General features: G+C 47.9%; 1 protein-coding gene across 1 annotated transcript in view; it reads left to right on the forward strand.

The window, feature by feature from the left end:
- The first annotated feature begins 11858 nt into the window (after nucleotides 1–11858).
- The window catches only part of LOC146859171 (myosin regulatory light chain 2B, cardiac muscle isoform), a 164326-nt gene continuing 154381 nt past the window's right edge, over nucleotides 11859–21803 (forward strand). The window contains exon 1 of the mRNA XM_085649845.1: nucleotides 11859–12015. The gene's annotated coding sequence lies outside the window, so the exon portion shown is untranslated. The remainder of the gene's footprint in view (nucleotides 12016–21803) is intronic.

The following is a 21803-nucleotide window of genomic DNA, read 5'->3' on the forward strand; positions in this document are numbered from 1 at the left end:
CTCATAAGGACTAAGTCCCATACGGGAATGGGTGGTTGTTCTGGTGGATAAGAGAGCCAAGGGCAAGGCATCAGGCCAGGCAAGACCCGTGCTGGCTTGTATTTTCGCCAGCTTAAGCTTAAAGGTGCCATTATAGCATTCCACCAAACCTGCTGACTGAGGATGGTTTGCTGCGTGGAATTTTAGTTGAATGCCAAGGCCTGCACATACTTTCTGCATGATCTGACCCAAAAACTGACTTCCGTTGTCACTCCAAATAATTCTTGGTAACCCAAATCTTGGCAGAAACTCCTTCAAAAGGACTTTTGCCGTGGATAGAGCAGTATTATCTTTCAGGGGATAGGCCTCTACCCATCGGGAGAAGGCACATACCACAACAAGAACGTACTTCAGATTGTTACATCGTTCCATGTGGATGTAATCTATTTGTAAAACCTCAAAAGGGTAAGTTGGAGGAGAAAAGTGTCCTGCTGGTGTTGGTGTTCCCTTCCCCGGGTTATGCATAAAGCATACAATACAATGCTTAACCAGATTGTCTGCACATTTAGGGATCCCCACATTCTTCCATACGGGAGCCAGAAGCTTGCATATACCTTTAGCGCTAATATGGGCTGGACCATGTGCCATGGTAACTACTGGGAGTACATAAGCATCTGGTAACAACCAGCGTTGACGTTCTGACAAGTCTGTCCAGCACCCTGTCACATCCAATCTTCCTATACTTTCTTTCCACGTAATCAATTATTTCTCTGTGGCCTCTGCCTGGATCATTTTCACACTGTCCACAGTATTCTCACACATCCCTCCTTGTGCAACCCATCCAGCAGAGCCCACAACATACATGCGGCTCGTAGTGTCTCTAGCTGTCTCCCTTGCCATGTGGTCTGCGAAAGCATCTCCCTGACCTACATCATCAATGATCTTCCCATGCGCACTACACTTCACAATCGCTTTCTGAGTGGGCAAGGTGAGCGATTCAAGGAGGTCATTTACCAATTGGCCATGCTGTATCTTAGTGCCATGGGATGTGAGGAACCCTCTTTCCTTCCACAGGCGGCCAAAACTATGGGCCACTCCAAACGCATACTGACTATCAGTATACACATTCACCCTTTTTCCTTCAGCCAACACACAAGCTCTAGTCAGTGCTATCAATTCAGCTGCCTGGGCTGAGTTATGTATAATACGTGCTGTTTCTACGATAGTGTATAAGGTAGTGACTGCATAGGCTGAGGTCGTTTCACCATTGGGAAGCTTAAAACAAGAACCGTCCACCCATAAGGTCCCATCCGGGTACGGGAGTGGGGTATCCTTCAAATCAACTGCTGCGGAGGAAGCAGTCGTGTTGCTCCTGAGTGTCATTTTCTACTGGAATTGGCAGCAATGTTGCCGGGTTCAAGGTATTACATCGCTTAATGTGTATGTGGCTAGCCAAGAGTGTCAATTCGTACCCAGAAAGGCAGGCACTCGTGAGGTGTTGAGTCTTTGTTCTATTTAGGAGGGTATCTACAGCATGCGGTACCATGACCATAAGGGTTTTGTCTAATACCAATCCAGCAGACTGGCGAATGGAAACTGCCGCTGCTGTAGCCCTCAAACAGCTAGGTAATGCCTTGGCCACTGGATCTAACGTGGCCGAAAAATAGGCACGGGGCGTTGCTTGTCCCCAAATTGTTGCGTTAACACTGATAACGCGCAACCTTCATTCTCATGAACATAGAGTGTGAAAGGCTTACTGTAATCAGGAGTACCTAACACAGGGGCAGAGCACAAGGCAGTGCGCAAATCAGTGAAACTTTTCTGACATTCCACAGTCCATGGAAGCGGGTGTGGTGTATCTTTAAGAGTAAGTGCCAACAAGGGCTTTGCCAGGAGGGAAAAATTGGGGATCCATTGTCTACAATAAGAGGTAATACCTAAAAAGGCACGCACCTCTCTTTGCGTACATGGAATAGGCATTTGGGCAATTGCTTGGATACGTTCTGGGGTCAATCGCCGTCCCTCCTTTGACAAGAGATGACCTAGGTAGGTAACCTCTTGGCAACAATATTGCAATTTTGATGGTGAATCTTTGTGGTTGTGGTCAGATAAGTGGCGTAGCAGTGAAATGGTAGCCTTTTTACAAGTGTCTTCAGAATCTGCTGCAACCAACAGGTCATCCACATATTGTATGAGAGTGGCTCCTGGTGGTAAACACAAAGTATCAAGCTGCGATTTCAATGCTTGACTATAAATGGAGGGGCTCTCGCAATAGCCTTGAGGAGCTCGCTTGAACCGGAAGCTTCGGCCTGCTAAGGAGAAGCCAAAAATATCCCTACTTTCCTCAGCAATGGGAATGCTGAAGAAAGCATTTTTTTAGGTCAATGACGGAAAACCAGGAAGCTGAGGCTGGTATCATCGTCAGCAGGGCATTAATATCCAGGACAACAGGGAATTGAGGTATCACAATCTTGTTGACCTCTCTGAGATCAATCACAAAACGGTAGACAGGTGGCTGAGAAGGGTTGGTTCGTTTAAAAACAGGCAGAACGGGGCTATTACATACATTTCCCCATGTCTCTTCAACCACATCGTTTTGTACCAAATCATGAACTATAGTCAAAAGAGCTTTCTCGCCGTCACTGGAAATTTTATACTGTGGAATGCGAGGAAATTTAGTATTAGGCTTGAGTGTTACACTGTAGGGAGGCATCCGCAGGAGGCCCACATCATTGGGGCCGGTGGCACAGAGGGTGGCTGGAAGAGATTGTAATTCAGGGGGAAGCTGATCTTTAGACAAGTACATCGGTGAGGCCAATTTCTTACCTAAGGTAAGACGTACACCAGAAGGGGAACAATGTAATGTCGCAATCTCTTCAATAAATCTAAGCCCAACAAATTTTCACCACAACCAGTCGTTAAAAGGAGCGGGGCCTCCAACTTGTAAGGACCTGTTGAAATGGGCAAAGGGCATGAAACTGGGTTTTGAAATGGGGCGCCAGAAAAACCTACAGAAACATTTGTACAGCCAGACAAAGGTGCCCCAGGGAGTTTAGAGTGAATCATAGAGCTCTTTGTTGCACCAGTGTCTAATAGGAATGGCTCTGTAACACCTAGTGCTTCCACATTAACATAAGGCCCACTCTGGTCCACTGGAACTGATACTACTCCCTTACTTTGTCCATGGCTGTCCTAGTTAGGTTGGGAATTCTGACTCTCATCCTCAGTATAGTAATCACTGTTGTAATAGTTGGTAGACTGAACATTTTGCTGATCAAAATAATTTGTGGAGTTTCCAGGGGGCATGGAACGTTGGTTATTAGGTGGCGTACCTCGTCCTCTACCTCTTGGTGCTGACTGATAACCACTCTGGCCTCGTGACGCGGGAATACCGCTCGTGTGCTGTAACAGAGCCGGACAATTATACTTTAAATGGCCTTCTTCTTTACAGTAAGCGCATTTATTTTGGCCCAGTGGGGGTCGGGGAACGAAAGGCCCAGCCCTCTGCGACTGTCTCTGGTATGGTGGAGACAGCTGATATTCACGTTGGGCAGGGCGAGGAGGATAAGCCTGTTGCAAAAGAACTTTTGTTTTCAACTCTTTGGTCTTTTTATCAAGTTTCTCTCTTTCTTCTTTATCCCTATTTTCATAATACTGGGCAGTAGCCAATATCTGGGCCGAAGAGGAGACCGCCCACGCGCTTTAGGAATTCTTCAACTTATTAGATATTTCGGAACTAAGTTAGACACAAATTTGTCTACAAACAATCGTTGGCCACCTTCCGTGCTCATATCCTGACCACTATGATCGATGAACGTCTCTTCGAAACGAGTGAAGAAATCAGAGACGTTTTCATCCGCCTTCTGCTTACAAGCTGCTAACTTATCCCAATTAACTCGCAGAGGGGGCATCATAGTCTTCAGTAAGGTAATGATCCTAGCTGGGAGTTCTGTAATTAGAGGTTCAGGTTTGGCACCACCGACTTGGAGTCTGTCCGCGGCGAGTATGGCAGCCCAATCACCCCCCAGTTCCCCTACATGGTCCTCCTTCCGAATCATAGCCCATAACGGTTGTGGGACCACATTACCCATTAGCATGTCTATATCGGCCAAATTCATGATACATGCATCGACAGTTTGAGACAACTCTTTGTAGTACCCTGCAGGATTTTTACGGGGGTCCGGTAATGACTGTTTAAGGGCCAATACCTCAGATCGCTTCCACGGAACGTGTACCCACACGCGTTGAAAGTGAGCAGGTATAAGAGGATTAGCACCCTGGGCTGCAACCTCCTCGCTCCACACTGGGGGAACCTCTCTCATGGGATAGTGCTTTAATTTTCGCCTGATGGAGGGATCGCTTTTCGGCAAGGACCGGCAGGCAAGCATCGTTCTAAAAGTGACAAGCGTTCCTACCGCGTCCTCGACCTCTGCGCCCACAATCAGTCCTCTATCAAACTCGGCCTGTACATCGAGCAGGCCCTGAGGGGCTCGTCCCAAACCCATATCCTCCCACTCTTGACTTAAAATTTCACACATAGCATCAAAAACATATCTCTGCGTTGGTGCCTCGAACTGCCGAAAGGTGACCATAATATCTTGCACACTATACTGGGGGCCATTCGTGATCCACCTTCGGGCTTGAAGGTCTAGCACTTCCCGTTCCTTCGGACCTGGTAACTGACTACGAGTTTGTCTACGAGGAGGAACCGGGGTCATTTGAAATGTCCCGAAGAGAGGGGACAAAAGGCCAGAAACGGTATTGATCATTCGCCTCCGAGCGGAGGGAGAATTCGTCATTAGAACAGGAGACAGAATATTAGGCGGAGCAGAAGAGGAAGTAGTATTTACAGAGGGAGCCGAAGGTAAGGGAGAGCTCGGCAATGCCGGAGAAGACTGTGGTGGGGGTGCAGGAACTGGTTGGGGAACGACAGGTGGGACAAAAGGCGGAACAGGTGGGGCAGGTGCTAACAATAAAGGTGCATTCGCTCCGGGGGCAGGCGGTAATCCAAAAGGTACATTAGCTCCCTGCGCATAGGGCGCGGGTAATCTCAGCAGATGGGACAAAAAAGGATCCTTCTCAGGGTCCACATTTTTCTCCGTAGGGGAAGTTGGCAACACTGGATAACATTTATCTACCGCCATACGATGTTGCCTATCTGAGACCTCAATCGCATGATCGGTTTCGTTATTTTTAAACTGTTGCGCAGCTTGCAAAATAGACATATCCCTCCTACCCCTTTTTGCTTGTTTTATTTCTTTCTATTTGGCCTCCTTCTGCCATAGGCGAAAAGAGTCAAACCTAGCCGGCCGGGCTTTTCGTTTAAACAAAGTGTTCTCCAAATTATCTAAAATGTTGAGCTCATAACTGCCGTTCTGCGGCCATCTTAAAACACCATCTTTTCTAGTATAGCGAACCCACGCCTCATTAAAAGCTATGGGGCTAATACCATGTTTAGAATATACTTCATAAGTGGGAGTTCCGGCCGGAGGAATTGGACAAGAATCCTCCAGTCGGGAAGCCCTATCGCGATTACAACCAAACCAATTTCCAAATTTACTGAAACCAGGCATCGCTGCAACACTAGTTTCTGTACAAACTTCAAGGGGTTTAAATAGTCACTTTATCGTACACAAACTGCACTCACCCCTCGGTTTCGGCTTTTGCAAAAGTCGAACAAAACAAAACAAAGACAAAGGAGTGGCCACTCTACTTAACTTATCCAGATGTGTCCGTACGCCAACAGAGGCCCGTCTGATGTCTCGCGATACAAATAACCAAAGGGAGCCAAAGCGTGGCCGCAGTCAGGGCAGCAGGTCTTTTCAGCCGTTGGGAGGGAGAAGCCACACGGTAAAAAACCTTCGGTCCACTTACGACATGCAGGGGTCGATCACGTGGTGCGCGTCCTCCGGAATTTCCTTGCGGGGCTCCTCACGATCCTCGGGCTGGACCCCCGACCTCTGAAGCGGCCTCACAGAGGGCACCAAATTGAAGAATCTTGCTTTTAAAGCCCAGCGGCGCAGGGTACGCCTGAAATCTTTTGAGTCAGCTGCCTGCTGCTGCCCGGTCACCCCCGCTGGCTGACTGCTCCTCTGTGGTTCCTGCCTCTCTGCTGTACCCCTAACCCTTCTCTTCTGTACCCCCTTTTCTTGCTGCTTCCAGCTCCCAGCCTTGTTCCCCTTGTGCCCCCTCTCACCCCTTCTCTTCTGTATCTCCCCCTCCCCCCTTGTCCCTCGCCGGTTTCTCCCGCCGTTTTTCCCGTTTTTCCCCGCCGCTGACCACTGCGGCCCCGCCCCCTCCTCTCCCATTGGCCTCCCCGCTCCCACCTCCCAGCTACTCCTCCCTCCCTCTCCCCCATATATGGAGGCCGCGCAGCGGGCGCGCGCAGCGGGCGCGCCCAAGGCAAGCCCGTCTGCGCCCGTCCGCGCCTGGACCGCGCCCAGCGCCAGACCCCCTGGCCATCGCAGACGCCAGCGCACCTGACTCACCTACGACACCACAACCCTCCATGCACTCAACGCTGGCAGAAACACCGCCTGCTACCGAGCCACCCCGAAACGCACCCACGGACCCTTCACCTGCCAAACCTGCCGCTTCACCTGCCTCCGAACCCGCACCGCACCAGCCAAACCGAGCCCCAGCAACAACCATCTGATGTGCATCCTGCTCAACACCCGCTCCGTCCACAGGCATGCCGTCGAACTCTGGAACCTCCTCGACTCGACAGCACCAGACATCGCCTTCCTGACGGAAACCTGGATGAACGCCTCCTCAGCACCCGATGTCGCCATCGCCATCCCAGACGGCTACAAGATCACCAGGAGGGACCACATCAACCAGACGGGAGGTGGCATCGCCATCATCCACAAGAACACCATCCGCATCACGACCAACTCGGATGACCCCTTCACCTCCGCCGAACACCTTCACTTCCAGATACACATCGACCCCAAGACCACGCTCAGAGGCACCCTCATCTACAGACCACCGGTACCACGCACACGATTCAGCGAAGACATCACAGACTTCGTAGGCCCGCACGCCATCAACTCCACCGACTACATCCTCCTGGGGGACCTCAACTTCCACCTGGAGAACAGCAAGGACCACAACACCGCCACCCTGATGGCCAACCTTGCCAACCTCGGACTCAAGCAATTGGTTACCACCCTCACCCACTACGCCAGCCACACGCTCGACCCAATCTTCTCATCCAGCAAGTACGTCACCTTCAGCCACTCCACCAAACTCCAGTGGACCGACCACAGCTGCGTCCACTTCAGCTTCAGAAGGACTACGACCCACCACCGCACACAACAGGCCCCTTGCAGGAGCTGAAACAAGATCACCGACGAGCAGCTCACTGCCTCCCTCAGCCAGAACCCCCCCGCCAGCTCAACGGACCCCAACAAAGCCGCCAACTACCTCACACAGTGGATCACCAACTGCGCTGACGTCCTCGCACCACTGAAGAACCCTCCCAGCAGACATGGCAGCAAGAAAGCATCTTGGTTCACCGACGAACTCATCACCTCCAAGAAGAACTGCCGCTCCCTGGAGGCTACCTGGCGCACCAACCAGACCACAGGCAACATGATTGCCCTCAAGCACGCCACCCGCAAACACCACCAACTGATCCGCGCCACGAAGAAGACAGCCTTCAAGGAACGTCTGGACAACAACACCCACAACAGCAAGGAACTCTTCAACATCGTCAAAGAGCTCTCCAACCCCGACGCCGGAAACAACGACATCACTCCCTCGCAAGACCTCTGCAACTCACTCGCCGCCTTCTTCCACGACAAGATCACCGACATACACAGCAGCTTCGGCCCTCCAACCACGAACCCCACCATCGAACCAACGCCCCCCACCTCCACCCTCTGCACCTGGACCCCGGTCAGCACCGAAGACACAACCCGGACGATGAACACTATCCACTCCGGATCCCCCACAGACCCCTGCCCACACCACATTTTCAACAAGGCCAACGGCATCATCGCACCCCACCTTCGCGATATCATCAACGCCTCCTTCGACACCACCACCTACCCGGAGTGCTGGAAACACGCCGAGATCAGTGCCCTGCTGAAGAAACCTTCAGCAGACCCCACCGACCTCAAGAACTTCCGCCCCATCTCGCTCCTCCCGTTCCCTGCCAAAGTCATCGAGAAGACCGTCAACAAACAGCTAGCCGACGTCCTCGAGACGAACGGATCCCTCGACCACTCGCAGTCCGGCTTCCGAGCCAACCACAGCACGGAGAGCGCCCTCATCGCGGCCACAGACGACATCAGAGCCCTACTGGACAACGGGGAAACAGCGGCCCTCATCCTCTTGGACCTCTCCGCAGCATTCGACACTGTCTGCCACCGCACCCTAGTGCAACGCCTGAACAACACTGGAATCCAGGAGAAGGCCCTGAAGTGGATCATCTCATTCCTCGCCGGAAGAACCCAAAGAGTCCGCCTCCCCCCGTTCCAGTCAGCGGCCACCGAGGTCATCTGCGGCGTTCCACAGGGATCATCGCTCAGCCCCACCCTCTTCAACGTTTACATGCGCCCCCTCGTAACCATCGCACGCCAACACAACCTCAAGATCATCACCTACGCCGACGACACCCAGCTGATCCTCTCCCTCACCAACGACCCGGCCACCGCCAGAGCCAGCCTACACGAAGGGATGAAAGACATCGCCGAATGGATGAAGAACAGCCGCCTGAAACTGAACTCTGACAAGACGGAGGTCTTCATCCTGGGATCATCACCCTCAGCCTGGGACGACTTCTGGTGGCCCCCTGCCCTGGGCACCACCCCCAAGCCAACGGACCACGCACGCAACCTGGGCTTCATCCTGGACTCCTCCCTGTCGATGACCAGACAAGTCAACGCCGTCTCATCTTCATGCTTCAACACCTTGCGCATGCTTCGAAAGATCTTCCGGTGGATCCCCACCGAGACTAGGAAGACGGTCACCCAGGCACTCGTCACCAGCCGGCTGAACTGCGGAAACACTCTCTACGCCGGCACCACCGCCAAACTCCAGAGGAAACTCCAACGAATCCAGAACGCCTCAGCGCGACTCGTCCTGGACATCCCCCTGCACAGCCACATCTCCGGACACCTGAGAGACCTGCACTGGCTCCCTGTCAGCAAGAGGATCACGTTCAGACTCCTCACCCACGCACACAACGCCCTCCACGACCTGGGCCCCAAGCTGATCAACACCCGCCTGACCTTCCACACGCCCACCCGCCAGCTCCGCTCCGCCAGCCTCGCCCTCGCCGCCGTTCCATGCATCCGCAGAACCACCGCCGGAGGAAGATCCTTCTCCTACCTGGCTGCCAAGACATGGAACTCCCTCCCCATCCACCTCCGGACAACCCAGGACCACCTCGCCTTCAGGAAGCAACTCAAGACCCGGCTGTTCGAGCAGTAACGTTCCACCCCCCCCCCCCCCCCCCCCCCCAGCACCTTGAGACCCTACGGGTGAGTAGTGTCTCAGAGTGGACTTAGCTCTTGGAAACAGGAAAGGTCGTGTAATATGTGCAACAGTATAGAACGTGAAAGAAACGCTATGAATGTTGAAGGGGCCAACAGCGTGGTGGTGTTACAAGCAAAGACGGGCCATATTTTGAATTTCCTCAGAGTACAGTGGCGTAGATTAGAGTGTAGCAGAGTGCAGTGGTGTGGAGTGGTGCAGAGTAGAGTGCAGGGGCGTGGAATGGTTCAGAATAGAGTGGAGTAGCGTAGAATGGAGTATGCATGGTGTTGTAGCACACTGCCAGTACAGATAACACATTTTCAATTAAAAAGACTGTAACATTTGCACAGATATAGAGTTTTGCTGATAAAAATATACGGTGCACAAACAATAATGTGTGGAAATGGCATCACCTAGCATACTGATTTGTTTTGATCATTTTAAAGTATTTTTTTCCAATGCACTTCAGAATTGACACAAAATGTGCTTCATGTGTTCTTTTGTAATTCTCATATATTCTGAAATAACGGCACAGTTCATTTAAATGTTGTTGTGTGCTGGAACAAAAACCTTTCCTACCGTCAGTATCTAGCAAGTTTGTTGTTTAAATCCTCTCACTTTGAAGTCAGAGAAAGAAAAGTAAACAGCAAGCTCCCTCAGAAGACAGAGCCTGAGGTTTGCCCTCTGTCTTTAAATGCACAGCAAATGTGACAAGATAAGAACAAGATTTACAGGCCTGTTTACAGAAAGCAGCACTTGTGAAAGAATACAAGGAAAGGTAGAGTGAAACGTCTTTACTCCTTGGGAGGAACAAACTCACACTGTACAGTCGCAAACAGATACAGCCAGCAAATAGCCAGAAAATGTGAATTATAAAACCGCAAAGACAATGTTAAGCAAAGGTGGAATGCATTCCCAGGGAAGCTTTCTGAATGTTCCCAAGATGTCTTTAGCAAATCAGGAAGTGACAGAAAAAATCTGGGGAGGAAGTAAAGTGAAGTGAGAGAGACAGGTAAATATAGCTACTGAGGTGCACATGAAAAAGTGCGCCCTCAGCCTTAAAGCAGGTCCTACAAACTGGGCCCAAACCTTGTGTTACAAAGGAAAGAATGCCATGAAATGTTGTCGTCTAGTTTGGGCCAGCTCCTGGGCAGTACATGAACGAGTGGGCCCATTTCTAGGTTACTCATGAAAGACTGCCATGAGCTGCCATAGACTAACCTCAGGCAAGCGTCGCACATGAAACACTACCACAGGCATATTTGGAATTCCATTACGTGTCCTGGTACACTCTGCTATAGTCTGAAACCAGCTCTGCATTACCTCCTCATCCCTCTTCCCAGATACTTCTTTCTGGCAGTAAAACAATTCCCAAGCTGAAACCCATAAAGTTCCCCCAAGATGGCCCCTTACCCTGGAGCCACCACAAAAGGGAGGAGATACTGAAGCACTTCCTGTAACATAACATGCCAAAAAGACAACAGTAAAACAGGACAGGAAATAGTCAACCGCCATGGAGGGCGGGCCTCAGGACTGCATCCAGGACTCAGAGTAATGAAGATTACCAGTAAGTAACCAGGGCATTACTGTTTAAAGACTACCATGAGGTGCCTTGACTATATTGCCCAAGTGCAACATGAAGCACTGCCAGGCTGCAACTGCCTGACACCAGCTCTCGGGACAAGTGAAAGGCTGCCTGTGAAATAGGTAGATATGAGGCATAAATCGTATTAAAGTCATAGAGGGTTTATTAAAATGACCCCATCCACAGAGGACTTCAGAACATCTCATCCTCGTCGCCAGTGTGAAATAGGTAGATATGAGGCATACATCGTATTAAAGTCATAGAGGGTTTATTAAAATGACCCGATGCACAGAGGACTTCAAGCAACTGTCGCAAATGGAACTCTCTCTGCTCCACGCTCCAAACTGGAACACAGAACTTAGAGCGACATCACACTGCCACTGCCACAAAGTGCTGCATCTCGGTTACAAGTGAAAGGCTGCCACAATTGTCCTCAGATCTCAGGTACAAGTGAATGATTTCTACAACCTACCATAAGAGGTTCAAAGCTGCAGTAGGCTTACACTGCTCTCCTAGACTACCCCTGGCTCTATTACACTGACCCTGGCTCAGAACTGCGGTAGAAACAAGTGCCCTACGCTGACGGAAGCTCTGGCTCAGGAGCCACCCGGACCCTACTGTACCCGGAAGTGGTTCCGGCCGGTTCATGTCACGAGAGAGAGGCCGCCGCTGCTTCAGTCCTTGACCTTAGAGAGGGCGCAGGGCCTCGCCGTGCCTCCGTCCAGCTCCTAACATGGTCACGGGGCTCGCAGCGCGGCCGGCCGTGTAATTATACCCGCCTGATATCACTCGGACACATTTAACCCACAGCGATGCGCGGAATGTGTGATAGGCCACGGCGGGAATAAAGGGCGGCAGAATAATCCACCGCTCGCGCTCACAGCACCGAGGCCATGATTATTGGCCCCGGCCCAACTTTTTGCCGTCCTTCACTCTGTCTCACAGACCCAGGCGAGCTATACGCGTAGGTATGTCGGCGCTACAAAAAACAAACCAGCAACGGTAGGCTAACTTGAACAATGTGCCATTCGCACCAGCTTTTTGTTCCTGAGTTGTTGTTCCTTGTTCTTGAGTTGTGTTCCAGCAATAGATAAATGCCTGGGTTTAAATAGCAATAAGGCAGGAGTACTACATTCTACCTCTACTCCTGTTTACTTCTAAGGGCTCCTCGTAGTGTGCCCTAAATCTGAAAAATCAGAATGTAACACCCTTCTAATTAGAAACCCATAGCTACACTACACAGGTGAGTTGTCTACACTGTACGCGTGGTCTTGGCAGGCGGACCCACACACAGACAAACCTCGTCCTCCCAGTCCTCTAAACAACTTGCTGTTTTATTTTCATGTACTTTTCATTGTGTCGTGACTATATCTTATGTACAATGAGAGATATATTGTAATCAGATGGAGGGAAAAAGAAGCTGAGGTCCATCCGGCTTCCAAGTCGTTAGATTATGAATCAAAATAGAATGGACCACTTGTCCTGTGTTCCCAAGGTCTTGTCGGTTGTTACCGTCATAAAAAGACCCTCATACATTTACACAGGTCGAGGGCGGTATATTTGCATTTTCCGCCTTTAGTGTACTGTTTCAGCATCATCATTGGGTCATTTTATTGTAAAATGCTGACCTCCACCTGGAGTGATAAAGTGAAAAAAATGATAAAATCCCTAAGTCACTTTCAACCTCAATGATTTATTCGGAGGCAGTGATTGGGAGGTTTTATCATTTTTTTCACTTTATCACGAGCACATATTCACTCTTATCTCTGACCACTACTGCTAGTACCAACCAGGTCTCCCTCCAGGTGGAGGTCAGCATTTTACAATAAAATGACCCAATGATGATGCTGAAACAGTACACTAAAGGCGGAAAATGCAAATATACCGCCCTCGACCTGTGTAAATGTATGAGGGTCTTTTTATGACGGTAACAACCGACAAGACCTTGGGAACACAGGACAAGTGGTCCATTCTATTTTGATTCACAATGAGAGATATAAACATCACAATCTGGCATTTGGCAATTCCTACAACCAAATGTTATTTTCTTTGGCATTGGCAATGTGCTCAGCACAGTGTTTTTAAATATCTTCCAAGCAATCTAGCTGGACCGTAGATGGCCATCAACCCATGAACCTATTGAACAACCTCACACACTTCAAGGACGAACACACCCTTCTGTACAAGGAGCAGAATAGACTGAGACATCAATCATCAGACGAAGTTTCAGACTGTCTGATTTGCAATGGAAATGCTGCATTAGCACAGATGGCACCCCACAACTCCAACAGCTCTGTGAGGCCGTACTAATAGAAAACTGGGCGCTATACAGATACTAGTGACATCATAAAACAATAGGACTTAACATAATGCAACTTAACAGCATCGCACAGTAAAATGCACTGGTCTTCAAACTTTTTAATGCCGCGACCCCTCAGTGGGGAAAAAAAAATCATCATTTCACAATCATTCTATTTTTAATAAATTGTATCCTTTAAAGGTATCCACAGTGTGTGGCTGGGAGTTTTGAAGACTTTTTCGAATCTCTTCCCCTTTGACACGTACTCCCAGCTAGAATATAAATGAAAAAAGATGTAAGTGATGGTCCATTACAGAGCATAGTGCTTCTTTCGGCCAGAGTCTGCCCCCCCCTCCCCCCCCCCCCCCCGGATAACTTGAGGGCCCCCTAGCGGGGTCCGCAAGCCGGGTTAAAGACCTCTGGTATAGCGTAGTAAACAGCATTGGAAGTTATCATAATGTAACATTCCATAATGAATGTATCATCACATCATAAGGTAAACTGGAAGAGCTGCAGAATCCAACGTGCAGAGTGACAGTGTGTACACGAGACTACTGGTATTTCTATAGTAAGTGCAGGTGAGCAATGAACAGGGGCGTTGCTTGGTCAGTAAGATTGTCGAAGAGGGTGGAGGGGGATGCTTCAGATTTTTCAACAATCACACTGGCCTATAATGTTAAATACATTATATGATAAGCAGGTTCTGCGAGAGGGGTTTTAGGGGCAGCGGAAAGGTAGAGGAATGCAGATTGGTAGGGGTACTATGCCAGAGAAAACACAATATTTAGAAACGTGCAACATTTTTTAGGACTTTCAAAACAGAGAGAGAGTGTGCTTTTTTTATTTGTGTGTATGTGAAATTCCTGGTGAAATCCGACAGGACACCTCACCATACCCGACTGAAAGCACCTGTACCCAAATATTTACCATAAAATACATTTATTAGGGAGGGTTAGATTTACATCATGCTTATAAAAAGGTATGTGTCATTCAGCACATGCATTTATTTGTTATGAAGTGCTGGGACACACAACTTAGTTTGAATTGGTAGGAAAATAAGAGGTTAACAGCCAGATACAGCAGTATAAAAGGGATTAGAGAAGTTGATAAAGAGTAACTTTGGAGAATGGAGCTGCAGTCATGGCCTATCAAATATAAGAAGTTCAAGTCCCTACATCCTCTAGCACCTGCTCAACTAAAGCACTAATGTTCTATTACCTTAAGTGGGTTCTCCATACTGCAGCATTGGCTCTTTGGGCTCTTGTTGCTGAAGGAGTCTCAGGAGTGCAGACCAATGCCCCGGTGAAGGTCTCCCTGGGGAGAGGAGGGACCTGCCGCCTTCTCCCTGACACACATAAGTGATTTGTATTGTGTGATTATTTCTACGGTATTTCATTGCTCCGTGGTGGGGAGGGGAGGGTGGAGTCTCATGGTCCATCACTGAGGCAGTGTTTTGTATATAGCGCTGTATCTGATGTAGCCAATGTGCTAGCTATCACTAATTTAATGGCATGGCATTTACAAACTTCAGAGCAATGGAAGGCTGAGTTGGCTTTGCCTGGATTCCAATTCATGAACAGTGCTTCATTTGTGCAGGTGGTAGGCACCGGCCCTCGTTTTTGGGGACAAGGATTTATTATTCTGAATTAGACTTTGACCCAGATCATGAGAGCTAAAGGCAGAAACGAGGAGGAAGAGAAAGATAAGAAAATGTTGACAAAGAGAAAACAGGGAGGAAAAAGATCCTGGAAAAGTGATATACAGAGTGCAGGACGTGCAGGGTGATGGAAAAAAGTGATGTGAAACCAGTGCTTAATTTGTCAAAAAATAACTGCCAGGGCCCACGATATTTCTCAGGAGCCTACTGTAGCTTGCACCTTCCAATGTCCATACCAGTGTTGCCAAATGCTAGTACTAATGTTCTCAACTAGCCATCACACTTCCTCAAATTTGACAGTTTTGACCATTCAGTGCCACCAGAAGTTGCAAGAATCGGCTGAATGCCCTGATATTTATTTATTTTTTAAATATATATTGAACTGGTCAATGCTCAGCGGATTGTGCTTTGTTTAAAAATAGACAGCACCACCATGTGGCTGTTATAAATTTGTGGCGGTGTTAAGAAAAAGTTCCAGAGCCGAGCACTGGCAAACACCGGCACAAAACAAGCACTGCGTAAAATGATGACATGGCGAGGCAGGTTTGAGATACGGCATACCTTTCATTCTACATTTTTTGTCAAATAGCAAGCCCAGTGATCTGCTATGTTATAGTTTGAGTGCGCAAACACCTGAAAGGTGTCCTGGTGCTGAAAGAAAACTGAGGACCATACCACAGAGAGATCATGAAAAGTAAACCAAATAAGAACAAAGTCCATCATTCTGGTGTAAAAAAGAAAGAGAAAGTAAAAATATTATAAGAAACAAACCAATCCCTAACCAAGCAACAATTCAAAGTCATTAAACCAACACAATCCAATAGACTAATCTCTGCCTAATAAGAACAAGCATTGGCATAGCCAATAGGTCTCGCCTTTGGGACCTTATAAGTGTTTAGCCATGCAACAGTTGCATAACTAAATACTTATAAGGTCCCAGAAGCGAGACCTATTGGCTATGCAAAGCGGCCGTGCGGCTGCGAAAGTTAAAGTGATCGCGATCACACATCAAAGCGGCCGCGGGGCTGCGAAAGTGAGAGTAATCGCGGTAAAGCGTGGCGAGCGCGCCCTCGCACATGCACTGTAGCTCTAGGCTGGCCTGGTAGCACTTTTTGGAGCCCTCTCAATAAGTCTCGCCAGACCAGCGCATGCGCTGGGTCAGGCGAGACCTAAAAAAGGAAAAAGGGAACAAAAATCCATCACCAGTTCTAAGCTATGAAACCAGGCTTTTAGAGCCTTTCTAAAGTACAGGTACGATACTAGTGTATGTATAGTAATGGGAAGAGTGTTGCCCATTTTTGCGTGCAGCATGGAAAAGGCTCCACTGCCAAGGCAGACTCGATTAAATCTAGGGACTAATTGGAGGGTGGCCTCTTGAGAATGACAGGGCCGACTTGTGCATATATATATTAAATGTCTTTATCAAACAGAATGGCCAGAGTGGTTACTGCTCGACAATGCACTGGGTCTTAAAGTCAATCCCTTTTGCCACAGAGAGCTAGTAAGCTTATTCAAGGCGAAGGACGATGAGGCAGCCCAAGATGAGCCAAGGGGTAATTTGGCTACAACGTGAATACATTGAAGTTTGTTTGCTATTCCCAACAATGCTCTAAAAATAGAGAGTTACAGTAGCCCAGGTGACCAACAATGGTCACCTGCACCACTATTGAGCAGGTCCAGCCCAGAAAAAATGGAATACCCAAACCAAAAGAAAGCAAGAAAATGTTAAAAGATTGGCTTGTCTTTCCAAAGTTAGTGTCTTGCCTAAATTCTTTACTGATTTAGAGGGGCTAGGGGTAACCGGCCAGGACGAAGGCCAGTATGTCGATGGAAATTGTCTTACTGGAACAGTGGTTGAAATCCAGAGGATTTCGGTCTTATCTGAATAAAATTTAAGGGCATTGAGTCGCAACCAAGAGGAGACTAGTTTTTTTTTTTTTTGCAATTGGGAATCAGGCATGAGCTTACAAACCTCAAGCAGGGGCTGTTCCAGAGCAGACCTAGCCATGTTCCAGAGCAGACCTAGCCATGTTCCAAAATTTCGGCAGAATATGATCAAAGGGAGAGCAAGACCTGATAGAGGCTACAGCAGCTGTATATTGCTCCAACATCAGGATCTCAAACCTAGTGTGGGTGCCGAGTCTAATTTGGGCACAGTATCAATATGACCAAGGTGGCTCTGCTCGGAGGTATGGAGATCAGGAGACGGGTCAATCGGTTTTAACCAGCAGTTCAGGTTGAGCTCTATCTGATGGCTCATGGGTTGCAGGGAGTCATAGATAATATATATTTTTTCTTGAAAATATTAAGAGAGCTTTTCAGGGAGCTCTTTAGCAGGCAAAATAGTAGAGGGTCTACAGGTAGGGAGGCAAGTGACTTTACACTTTTTTAAAATGTGTTTGCTGTGTTGTCCGAAGCTAGAATCTGCTGAAAGTAAACTTCCGGTTTCACAATTGTTATCAGCTTTTTATATTTCAACAACGCCTGTTTTAATTCAGATCTGAACTTGGTGGAATAGTCACTGTGGCACACCATTTCAAATTTCTTGCACCCTCTTCTACCCTCAGAGAGCCCATGGTGCACCAATTAGTAGACGTTCTAGCTTGTTTTGGGCTAACTTTTTTTAAGGGTCAAACTATGTCCTAGGCTAGCTTAATCCAGTGAGAGTAGTGATTATGACTATTGCCTATGGATTCAGAGTTCATTGGCCTCTTGACCTCCGACAGTTGGCAATCTTAGGGTAAGAAGAGGTCGAGTCCATGGTAGGCTTGAAGTAGGCTTTACTAGGTTATAGCCAACAGAGACCCCATCCAGCAATCCAAGCCTCGCAACTGTCAACTGACAAATCACCAACATCACTAAGCAACCCCCAGGTTCCACATTCCAGGGATGGTCACCGGGAGCTGCATTATGTCAGAGACGCAGGACACTACACCACCTCCCCCTCATTAATAACAAAGAACCAGAAAACAAGGAAAAAAATAAGTTAATAAACAAAACAAAATGTACAGCTACCATCAGCAGCACTGCAAGAAAGACATAACTTATTAGATATAATCGTGCAATCTAACAGGGTGTCTGACCACCCGGCGAGGTCTGGAGATCTCCTCTTGTGGAACAGCATCTGTATGCTCAAGCACATAAATATGTTGACATCTGGCCACTCTGTTCAAGTGCCACAACCTGTGGTCACTCGTTTTGATTGCATTCTTAAAAACCTTTATCACCTTGAACAGCTTACTGAACTTCGAGTTCCCTTTACCCATAAGAGGAGATCTGATCTTTACCTTATCACCCACAGACACCACTGTGTTCTTGACAGCTCTTCTCTCATCAAACCATCTCTTCCTCGTCTCCATGACCACCCTCTCTCTTTCTCTCCAACCATCCGCACAACCAACATCACAGTCAACGAACGATCTCTTAGCAGAGACCCAAGAAGGACAGACTTTTGTGTTTGCCACCCTTTCCTTGAACAGGCGAAATGGAGATAACCCTGTAGAAGAATGCGGGGTAAACCTGTACTCCCTCATTCTCTTTCTCATGGCCACCTCCCAGTCTGCTCCTGTCACACGACCTGTTGCAGGGTCTCCTTCAACAGCTTTACGAACCTCTCAACCACACCATTGCTTTCTGGATGGTAAAAAGGTGCCTTTTTGTGTTTGATCCCCCTGTTACACAAGAACTCCTCAACCACCCCTGAGGTCAATTGTACACCATTGTCCGAGAGTAAGGACAACAGAAAACCGTCCCTCTCGAAGATATCACCCAAAAAACTTAATGACTACTGTAGACTCAACAGAGCTCACCACGTTAATTTCTGGCCACCGTGAGTACATATCCATGCAGACCGGGACATACCGATCTCGAGGTTTTCAGTTTCACAGAACATAAAATATCAATGGCAATATCCGACCAAGGCTCCTTGGACTGTTCCCTCAGCACCATGGGTTGCTTTCTACATTTTAGAATTTTATCGCTGCATGTACACTCTGCACAATTCCAATTCCTAACCTCCCTCTCGACCCAGACGTCCATCACTGGCCACCAATATGCTTCTCTAATCCTCTCTTTAGTTTTGACAATTCCCATATGTCTGGCATTAGCCCTCTTTAACAACAGTTCCCATAAAGCGTGAGGGGGAACCAATTTTCTGCCCCTCAAGAGGAGACCATCAAGAACCGCTAGTTCACCTTTAACTTACCAAAAGCCCTTCAAATCCTGACTACAATCCTTCTTCTCACACCACCCTTCCAAAATTATCGCCCCCATCTTTTGTAAAATATGATCCTTTGCTAATAGCTCTTTCTATTCAGCTTCAAAAACGATACCATCACTAATCAGGCACACATCGATATTCTCCTCAAACTCTTCTGCACCAAACCATTCACCTTCTTCAGACACCTCATCATGCACGTCACTCAACCTAGACAAACAGTCAGCCAGAGTGTTACTGGCCCCAGGCAAATAAGAGACGACAAAGTCAAATTCCTGTGGAGCCACCACCCACTTTTGTATGCTGTGGGAAACAAAATCAATCCCTTTTTTAGTAAACACCTCCTTCAAATGTTTTTGATCCGTCAACACCTCAAACTTGCTACCCCAAAGGAACTTCCGCAATTTGCGGATGGACCAAAAGATGGCAAGGGCTTCCCTCTCCATGATGGAATAATTACACTCCGCATCCCTCAAGGGTCTATCGTAAACAAAATAGCTTTCTCTTCACCCGTGGACTTCTGTAGCAGAACCACACCTAATCCCTTAAAGCTGGCATCTGTAATCAAATAAGATTCCTTCTTTGGGTCTAAACTGCCCAGATCCTGCGCCTTGCTCAAACACCTTATCAGGTACTGAAACTCATCATCACAAGCTTTTGACCACACAAACTCACAACCCTTCTTCAGAAGATCTCTGAAATGACCAGTCTCTCCAGCAAAGCTGGGTACAAACTTGTGATAAAATTCTGTCATCCTCAAGAACTTCACAACATCATCCTTGTTCTGAGGGACTCTAAGCTTGCAAATGGTGCTGACCAAAGAAGCCTTGGGCCTAATACCACTTGCTGACACCAAGTGTCCCAAGTACTCGATCTCTGCCACATCTGACTTACATTTGTCAACTCGCAGGGTTAAGCCAACATCACACAGTTTTCTCAAGACCATTCTCAACCTCCCTCGTGCTCTTCAGAATCAACGTCAAACACCAGAACATCATCCTGGTATACTTTGACACCCTCAACTCCCTTCAAGATGCGTTCCATGACCCTCTGAAACAACGAAGCAGCAGGGATTATACCGAATGGCATCCTAAAGAACTTGAAGGTGCCTAACAGTGTAACAAAGGCAGTGAGGTCTTGAGAGGTAAAATGCAATTTGACCTGATCATAGGCCGACATCAAGTCGAGGGATGAAAAATGATTCGCCCTCCAAGGGAACATAACATTTTACTGATATTCGGTATGGGGTAGTGATCTACCACCACCGCCTTGTTGAGTTTTCTTAAGTCCTCACAGACCCTGGCCTCCCCATTCGTCTTGTGGGCCATAACAATCTGAGAAAGCCATTCAGTGGTCTCAACTTCGTGTATTTTGCCATTGGTGATCAATTTGTCCAACTCAAACTTTCTTTTACGATTAGCGGACCGTCCCGAACTTTAGTTACCTACGGTACTGAGCCAGGTTTAATTTTGATGCAATGGATGTAATTTGTGAGACACCCCAACTTGCTATCGAACACGTCTGGAAAATCCTTGACCCAGGCTTTCCACACTCCACCCAGCTGGCTGACAGAAGGCATTTCCTTTAAACACACTGAGGGGCTCTCATTAGGATCCAAAAATACATGCAAATCAAGTTGGTGGAAAAAAAGCATTTGTACTGGTGCATCATTAACCAATACCACCTCTATGGGACCCTCGCCACCAGACCCCTTGATCTGACAGATGTTGACCTCTTCTACTTCATCTTCATAGAGGTCCACTTCTCTGACCTTTTTTTGATCTCTACTGGACCTGCAATATTTTGCAAAGTGACCCTTGCGCCCTTAGGCGCTGCATGTAACCTTCCTGCCCGGACAATCCTTAAAGCTCCCCATATGGCCAGAGTTTCCACATGTGAAACATTTACCCTGGAAATTCTTTGAGATTAGAGGTTTGTTTTCTGCCTTTGTGAAGATTTTGTTTCTGACCACCTTATCCTCTTCTACCTTCATAACACTAGTCTCACTTTTTTTCTAGGGGAACATTCTTACAAATCTTTTCCAAATAGGCCTTTGAATGTTCATGAGTCTTTTCAATAGTGAGTACCTCATGCAAAGAGGGATTATCCTTCTGCCACAAACTGTCCCTGGCTTTATTAATACTACAACCCAACATTAGCTGGTCGCTCCTCTAATGACGCCCCAAAATTGCACGTTAAGACAAATTTACGCAACTCGGTGATGTACTATTCTACTGACTCCTCTTGCCTTTGCATCCTTCTGCAGAAGTGATACCTTTCAAGAAGTGTGCTCACCTTCGGCAATTAGTGTAGGTCCAATTTCTTTCTACAGATCTCAAATTCGTTCGGACTTGAAGAATCACTATCTGAAAGTTCGGGAAGATGTTCAAACACCTCTTGTCCCTCCGAACCTAAGCAGTGCATTAATAAGGATGTTTTCCCCTCAGCACTAAGAGATGTCCGGCATACCCGAGCATAATGGGTAAACACCTTTTTCCACTTCACCAAGGGAAGAACCGGTTCACCAGGCGAGGACAGAAAAAAGAGTGGAGCAGAAAAATGTTGCATTGTTGCAACTTCTGGT

The sequence above is a fragment of the Triturus cristatus genome, chromosome 3_2 (genome assembly GCF_964204655.1).
Source record: "Triturus cristatus chromosome 3_2, aTriCri1.1, whole genome shotgun sequence".
NCBI lineage: Eukaryota > Metazoa > Chordata > Amphibia > Caudata > Salamandridae > Triturus > Triturus cristatus.